Source organism: Buceros rhinoceros, unplaced genomic scaffold (assembly GCF_000710305.1).
Source record: "Buceros rhinoceros silvestris isolate BGI_N320 unplaced genomic scaffold, ASM71030v1 scaffold2266, whole genome shotgun sequence".
NCBI classification, from domain to species: domain Eukaryota; kingdom Metazoa; phylum Chordata; class Aves; order Bucerotiformes; family Bucerotidae; genus Buceros; species Buceros rhinoceros.
Window position 1 is genome coordinate 115,747 of NW_010417998.1, and position 8,319 is coordinate 124,065.

At 46.8% G+C, this 8,319-nt stretch overlaps 1 protein-coding gene across 1 annotated transcript in view; it reads left to right on the forward strand.

Annotated features, from left to right (window-relative positions):
• Nucleotides 1–8,319, forward strand: part of DNAH9 (dynein, axonemal, heavy chain 9) — a gene marked incomplete at its 5' end in the record, with an annotated part of 172,531 nt that overhangs the window by 113,642 nt on the left and 50,570 nt on the right. The gene's annotated exons all lie outside the window — the stretch shown is intronic.

Genomic DNA, 8,319 nt, shown 5'->3' on the forward strand with positions numbered 1-8,319 from the left:
TGTGATTTGTTTTCTGGAAGGGGGCAAAATGTTCTTCAAGTAAGACGCGATCATTCTCACCTCGGTGGATCCGAGATTGTATCTTTTGTTTTATTGTGGCTTCTGCTCAGTCTCTGGCACCTGCTGTGATATAAGGATCAGTTTTATTTATGGCGAGCTGCCTTTGTGGGACGTTCTCTCCGGTGCTGTAAAGCAGGGAGTGAAGACATCCTGGTTTCACTGGGCTGGTTCTCAAGTTTTCACCTGGGGCATTGGGTTTCCCTTTCTTTTTCCGTTTGTATGGGTCTGCAGGGCTTTACGGAGTTTTGCAGGAGCCCGGGTTTATGGTTCCATGTGCTGTTCGAGGCAAGTGTGTGCTGGGCTGGGCTTCTCCTGGCAAACGCTGTCTTTTAATGCAGCAGGGAGTTAGAGCTCTGCGCTGCAGACTGCCGTTCAGAAGTCAAACGGAGCTGGTGTTTCTAACCCAGGCCACCCACCGTGATTTCAAATGGTGACATGGACCAAGTTGAGCCAGATGAGTCCGTCCTGGCCAGGAGTTACCATCTGCTCTTCACTGCCTCATGTGCACGCACATGACCTAGATCATGTTGAAAATGTCACTGTCACATTTTCAGCCATAAAATAAGCTTGGAACTTCTTGCTGAACTGTTCTTCTTCTAAAAGGCTTATTTCCATAAAAATGGAGGAAGTAAAAAAAATTCTACACCCTTTCTTTAATCATCTTCTGTTCAGACAGCAGCAATTTCGTTTTTGCTTCTGCTTTGAAGACAAATCAAATGGACGCTGAGGGTCAACACACATGATCAGGGGAACTCAGCCATGAAGCCCTTGCCACACGAGCTTTGCAACTGCGTCGTTTGTCTCTGGGCTGCACAGTCCGTCTCGATTGTAGGTGTCCCTGCATGCTATGGCTTGAACTCTCAGGCTTTCTCAGCTCCGCCCTGTCCGGCGTGGGCATCTATAGGGTGAATGATGCATTTCAGTTCCTCTGGAGTCCTTCTGGGTTGTTCTTCGCTGCTTGGGAGTGTTCTGCACCACAAAGCTGCTTTCTGCTTCAGTGCTCCAAGTTCCCTCTGGAAGGTGACCGTCCTTCCACCATAGGTCCCAGAGGTTTCTGGCTCTGAGTCTCATTTTGAAGATCCTTTTATGCATTGTAGGAACCTTTTTACTCTTGTGGTGCTCAAGGGTGACTTTGTGACTCCTGCCTGCAGGTGGTGCATTCTCTAAGCAGACACCTTCTAAGTTTGCAGTGAGTTTTCTTTGTGAGATAATCCCCCCGGTTCCATTCCATGTGGGTGAAATGGCCTTTCGTGTTCCCTGTGTGCTTCATCATGAGGCAACTGCCTCACTACCGGGCTGAGGTCGGTACAGTTGCCATCCCAGGGTCAAAAACCCCAGAAGGAACATCAGCTCCCAGTCATTCATTCTTCAGACTTCAGTCTTGCATCACTGTAACCGGGAGAACAGGCATTTCTGTCCCCACAGAGTATCAAAGCACATAGCCCAGCTATGAGACCAGCACCAAAGAACTTCTGCTCATCAGAGCTCAAACACTGCCAGTGGCATCACTGAAGAAGGTCCTCACCCCTACTACCTGCCCCAGCTCCATCCCCAGCAGCAGCCTGCACTCCGTCGTCCCCCGACTGTCCGAAACTGGTGCAGTGTTGGGAATTTATCATGTAGCCACTGTAGGGGGGGAGCAGCTGGTGACTTATCCTGAGGCAGGTGGGAATTGAGGCTGGACTGTCACCTGAAGTTGCTTTGCAGTAACTGATTCTCTGAAGTGAGCCTTTCTCACCCCGCTTCCTCTCTCCCACCGGGTCTCTTGGGGTTTGTGATTGCGATGGAAACCATGCGATGCCAAGAAATGCTGCTCCCTTTTGCTGAGCTGTGAGGTGGGAGGATGCAGACGTGTCCAAGTGTGCTGCAGGCATCAGGTGTCTTCAGCCTCAGCGTGTGCCCACCAGCCCCAGGAATTGCACGTCTCCAAGAGCTGCAGTCCCCGGTCAATAATCTGTGCAGATTTTATGTATTTCAGGGTTTTCCGACAGTGCGTCTTGTCAGATAGCGAATTCTCTTCAGATGGTCCTTTGTGGTGATTTTGCTATTGATTTTACTATAAATAATATGGCTGGTGTCAACTTCATTAGTGTTTATGTTCTATTAAAGTGTGTTGGTTTATTAGCCTTTGAGGTTTTGGCAACTCCTGTTACTTGAGGCACGGGTTTAGTGCAATCACATTTTGTCACAGGCTGCTCTAATTAGGTTAATTAGTCATGGCTTCTACACAGCTTATTAGCAGGCTAAAATCTCCTTTTCTTTCATCAGGAAGATTAAGTGCTGTAATAAATTGTTTCTTCAACAAAGCTTGAGCAAAGTACATTTCAGATTTGTACTTCAAATGCGAGGTGAAATTCAGCATCCTGCTCATTTTTCACGGGAACACTGAAAATGCTCCCGCTCAACGTGCTCCTCTTGCCAGGGGTTTCAGGCCGAGACAGCAGCGCCGCAAGAAATCAATATTGATATTTGCAGCCCATTCTGTGCCTCCCATTTTGGACACATTAACTTCAAAGGAAACCTCATTAGCTGCTGAGGACTCTGGGCATGGCAAGAGTCTTGTGTGACTTGGCTTATTAGTTATTGTTGTTTGATTAATAATATATATAGGGCAATAGTCCTTTGCACTTGTGCAGCTGTTCCCAGCTCACGATGCTGCAGCATCCGGCACACGTTTAGGATTTTAGGCTTCCAACTTCTTTGAAGTTCAGTAAAAAGTTTCACAGAACAGTAACGTGTGTTCTGGGCAGCTCAGTATTTACCACCGGCAGATGAAACCCATGTCCCAGTCCAGAAGAGAAGGGGAGGGTGATATCTTTTCTTACATCTGCTGATAGACTTGGAAAAAATGGGTGAGTTTTAGGCTTTTTAGGGCTACTTTAAGCCTGAAACAGGAATTGAATTAAAACTAAGTACAGGTTGAGAAAACCTGCTCTGACCTTCGCATGGTTCTGTTCATCAGGCAGCCTGTATGGGGGAGGAAGTGGGACCTGTGGAGCTCCTGTGAGGCACCTGTGTCGGCTCGGGACAAGGGGAGATGTCATTAGCCTCTGGGTCATGGGAGGGTTTGTTAAGAGCAGGAAGGGCAGAAAATGGTATCATTTGGTGGAAGTAGTGCCTGTGCTGAGTCCCTGCCTCTGGAGTCCAACAGAGCCGGTGTTTCAGTCCTAAGGTCTGGGTTTTGCAGGTGTTTAATAGTGATCCTTGAGAAGTCAGAAATATTCTTTTACTGAGGTTTTCTGTCTTTTTTCAATATCCTGCATTACTGTAGGTGATGCTTCCCTCACCCTCTGTGTTCCCAGTACCCAGTTTCTCTTTCTCTTGGTACTTCTGAAAAGACGTTCTGTGTGCGTGCAAGGCCGTCCATTTCTTGACTTGTCCGTTGGTTGCCTTACCAATAAATGTGTGGACACACCTCAGACCATGGAGGTACAATGCTGCTGCTGCTTGAACTGCACAGGACATCAGGCCACAGCCACGTGCAAACGACCATTGTGATGTTTTTGTTGCATGATAGAACTTACCATAGAATCAGCGTAGAGATTGTCCTCTGTAAGTTTTTTCCCCCATTTTATAATTCCTTCACTGGAAGGTCTCCAGTGTCATGAGATGAAGGTGTTGATACACAGATGGGAGGTCAGTGTTCTCTCAGTGGATGCACTGGGGGGCCTTCATCCCTGCAGGAAACCCAGTCTACTTGTTGAGCTGCTCTTTGGTAATATGCAGGGCTAAGATGGTTCTGCTCTGAGCGTGGAGATAGAAATGACATCATTGGCTTTTATAGCTGTTGGTCTTCCAGACTATGTCGGACTAACAAGTAAAATGGGCCAGTAGCTGTTTTCTGCCCCTGGCAGCACCTGAATCCATACAGCAAGACTCCCCTCACCTCCCAGACCAGAGGGACCTCAGACATTGTTTGCTGTGGGCAGTCCCTGGAGTGTCCTACCCCCTGGGCTATGTCCAGGCATTTTCTGAGAGCAGGCGAGTTCACCAGAGTCGAACGTGAGCCAGCAAGGTACTACCAGCCTGCGCGGCTCATGGTGAGCTTGAGTTTGGGCCTCTTCTGTAGCCACAGATTCAAGAGCAGATCAGCAGGCAAGAAAACAGTGTGTGTGTCTTCTCCTCATTGCGTAGGTGTGCTGGGGTCTGAGCTAGGCAGATCAGAACTCCTTCTCCCCACAGTCTGAGACATCCTTACTCTGGAGCAGCTTTGTAGATGCCCGAGAGTGGTTTAGTCCTGAGCTATCTGCCTGTCTGTAGGGCTCATTTGCTGAGGCAAAGCCTCACACGAGGCATCGTTACGCATTTTCTGGTCAGTGCCCAGTGCCAAAAGGTCATGCCTGTGTTTCTTAGAGGTTCAGCAAAGTTCCCATTTGCCTAGGGAAGGTCACATGAATGTACCCAGAGTCAAGGCGAGCTCTTCGTGAGCTTCACTGCTACTAATAAAGCCAGTGGACGTGCCTTTATGGTCTTCATTTTCATGGTTGCCTTGGCCAAAACCAGCCCTTTTTAGAAGATGAAGGTGGTTCTCAGGCCACTGAGAGTGGCTGAAGGTTGGGTGAATGGATTTCCCTGTGACCCCAGTGATTTCTACTGGGAAATCCACTCCAGCTCCCTCCACCTCACACCCTTTCTGAGGAGCCATGTCCGTCTTGCCTCCTGGCCCTGTACCTCCTGCAGAACTGCAGTCCCCGATTAATGCGGCTCTCAGTGTAGCAGCCTGGTCCCGCAGGCGGGATGCGGGCGGCTCTGGATCCCCTTCGCACAGATACGCATTTCCCAAGGCTGATTTTCTTTGTGATATTTTCTGCAGCGCCTCTTCACTGCTGAATGCAGATGTGGCCCATTGCCTCGGTGAAGCTACTTAATATACAGCGAGAATACACCTGGCCGACTCGGATTACTTCTTCATCCCAATCATTTCCCTCATCTTTTTCTGAAGAGGGAGAATTTTCATTATGTAGATATGAAAACGCTGCTGAAAGGGCATTGTTTAATAAATGTGATGTTGAATAATGAGCTCTAAATACTGAATTCAGCTTTCGAGGAGAAGAACGGCAGTAGACAAAGTAGTATATTAACTCCATATTTATAATTTTGCAGAATGCAGATAAGATTGCGCGTGCGGTTTATGAGATAAAATACCAAGTCATATATTTTACATTTAAGAAAACGAGGGGGTTTTTTTGACAAAAGAACAGAAATCTCTCTTCCAACTTCAACTTTTTGTACTTTTCAGACACTGAAGTTTTTTGTTCTTGTCAAAGACTCACTGTGACACAATCTGCCACCGATATTGTGTTCTTTTGCCTATCAGTGAGGCCCTTTGATCAGGCTGGTCAGATATGAAAGGCTCCCAGCTTTCCACACGCACTCAGAAGTATTATTATTGTCAGAAAATCATAGTCTTAATTAAATATATTCCATTAATTCAGTCCCTCAGATGTGCAGCCTTTCAGTGCATCTTTGATGGAAGACCTTGATTACGACACTTCGATGGGCATTTATCTGATCTCATCTAGAAGTTTCCTAAGGACGTTCATCTGCCCTCACCAGCACTTGAGTCTCACAGAAACATGACTTGAGAACATTCTCTCTTTTTTTTTCTTTTCTTTTTTAACCTGCTGGCTATCTGATGTTTATCGGAAATAGAGAAGAGATGTTAATCACATCAAATATTTAACGACACTTTGTTGGCTTGATTGCAGAGTGGAAATCGAGGTTCTCTGAATACCTCTGCAGCGTCGGCCCCTGCCCTTCACTCTCAATCCACCCACAACACAAAGCCTGCTGTCAGCTGGTCCTTTTGCCTGTAAAAAGTTCTTTCATCCTCTGAATGAAAGGAAAGGGAAGTAACTGCTTCATGAGAGGTATCTTTTAGATATGGCATGTAGCTTTTTTAGACATTGCCTATCTTTTGCAGTCCTATTGCTTTGCTTAAAAAACAAAACAGAAATCAATCGTGGTGTACTCCTGAAAAGATGCCAGTGGACTGTGGACCCAGGAGCGACCACAGAGGGGTTTGATGGCTGAGCTCAGCCAGCAGTTAAGGGTGAGTGAGTACACATCCCATTTTGGGCGTGGAATGCTGTATCTATATGGGTAAGGTGCTTGTGGAAAGGCAGTGAAGGCAAATGGCTTCGGTTTGGTTCCTCTTTACCAGTTCCTCCTTTAAGCCCAGATCTGCCCTAAAGGAGCTGTTGCAGCTCCTTGTTTCTGTAACGTGTTAGAGCTCATCAACATTGCTGTTGCGTGGCAGTGTTGGTTCACACGAAGATTTGTGAAGGCTGCAAATTAAGTGCTCAGCTAAATTTCAACTAGGACCAATCTCTGGAACCCTTCACCCGTGTTGAGGCACATGACATGGCCTTTTGTGGAGGCACTCGTGGTCTGTGCATCATCCCCACCATGTGATCACAGCACATCAGTGGGCCACAGTATCATCTGCACCTGAATAGCAGCATCCTTGTGTGATGAATATAGTCTGACAGAGTCATAGGGTCATGCTTTTTGCTTCACTCAGAGTTGGCCAAGACCTCTCCTGGAGTCTGGTTGGATATTTGAGTATTGCATTTTAAGGAAGATGTGTGGACCTTCTGGAGACAGGGTGGAGGAGAGGAGTAAGAAGTGTCAAACACCTTAAAATGTGACTATGAGAAAAGATTGAGGTGAGGGTTATGTCTGAGGGCCTCAAGATTGAGGGAACAGAAGGTACGATCTTCAAAAAGTGTCCTCCAAAGGGGAAAAAGCAGTTGGTTTTCTGTATCAGTAAAGAGTAGAGCAAGGTGCATCTCAAAGTACTGCACGAAGGATTCACACCAGCCATTTGGAGAATCTTTGTGATGGAGGGTAGTGAGGGACTGGCACAGTTTGCTTCCAGCTTCCGTTACTGTGGTTGTTCAGGCAGGTCATACAACCACGTATGAGGACTATGTCAGGGGCCTGAGTGCACCAGCATCCGGAGGAGGAGTCTGCAGCTTGCTTCCTCTTCTGGTCTGGTTGCGTGTTCTCAAGGTCAGTTCTGCTATGGTGTCACAATGAAACCTTGCATGAGACGATCGCTGTGAAAAGAGCTGTGAGAAGCCTCATCAAGGGATGAGTCCGTACATACGCATATATCTATATCTATGTACGTCAGGACGTTGAGAGTCTTCCAGCAGGAAGCATCAGGAACAGATGCTTCAGCTCTTCCAGTCCATGAGAAATATTTTCTCTTGAAGTTTTGCTGTGCTTTGGCCCATGGTGATGGCCCATCTCCGATTGTAACAGCCAAATCCAAGGAACTTTTCAGAACTACACAAGTACCACCTTTCAGCTGCCATCAGGGACCCATGGCCAGCTTCTGATTCTGCCCGTGTGTCCCCAGTTTGCTGGAGAGCATCAAAGAGTGAAGAGGAAAGACGGAGAGTGTGGCTGTTCTGCCAAGCCCATTCTTCAAACCACTTGAACAACCTTTGCAGAAAATGCAGCAGAAATGTCAGTATGAACCTAGTGTGAAATGTCTCGGGTGAAATTCTGACCATTTGGTGGGTGGTCATAACCAACTGGAATACAAAGATTATGACTACATCTCATTTCTGGTGCTGGCCTTACCTATCCAGTAAGGCTGTAAGAACGTACTAGTAGGAAGGACTTGAGTGCTGAAACCATTGCTTTCTGGTTTGCGATACAGGTTTCACTGGGAATTTTCTGAGAGAAGATAGTGAGCTCCATCCCATCGCTCCTCAGGTTGCTTCCGTTGTCCAGCCGCAGTCTTGTGATGCCCTAGGAAGGATGCTACGGCTAAACAGAAGGGTGGTTTTGTGTAGCGTTGTGTCATGGCACTACAACGTTCTAACCCCAGTATAATTTTGGCACGGGGATAGAGCAGAGAGGAGTTTGAATGAAGGCAGGGGCATAGAGTGCAGTGGGCTTGTCAGTCAGCTTTTGTGAAAGAAAGAAGGAGGATTAAAATAACATTTTTGTGTTGAGAGGTGATTGAAGGCTGGCAAACCCATCGTATCTTTATTTTTACCTTCTGTAGAGATTTTTCTTATGAGCTGAATAATTCAGGTCGTGCAGCTAAACAGAAAATAACACCTCCAGTGAATGAATAATACAAACCAAAACCCAGTGTGGGAAAGATGGCAAATAATCCATCATTTTCTACATTAATCCTTCTAGTTAACACTAATATTCAAACGGAGTCATTCATCTGCCTGTACGTCTGCTTCCCGAACGATCCAATTTATCAATTCCAGCCAGATGTGGGTTGACTTT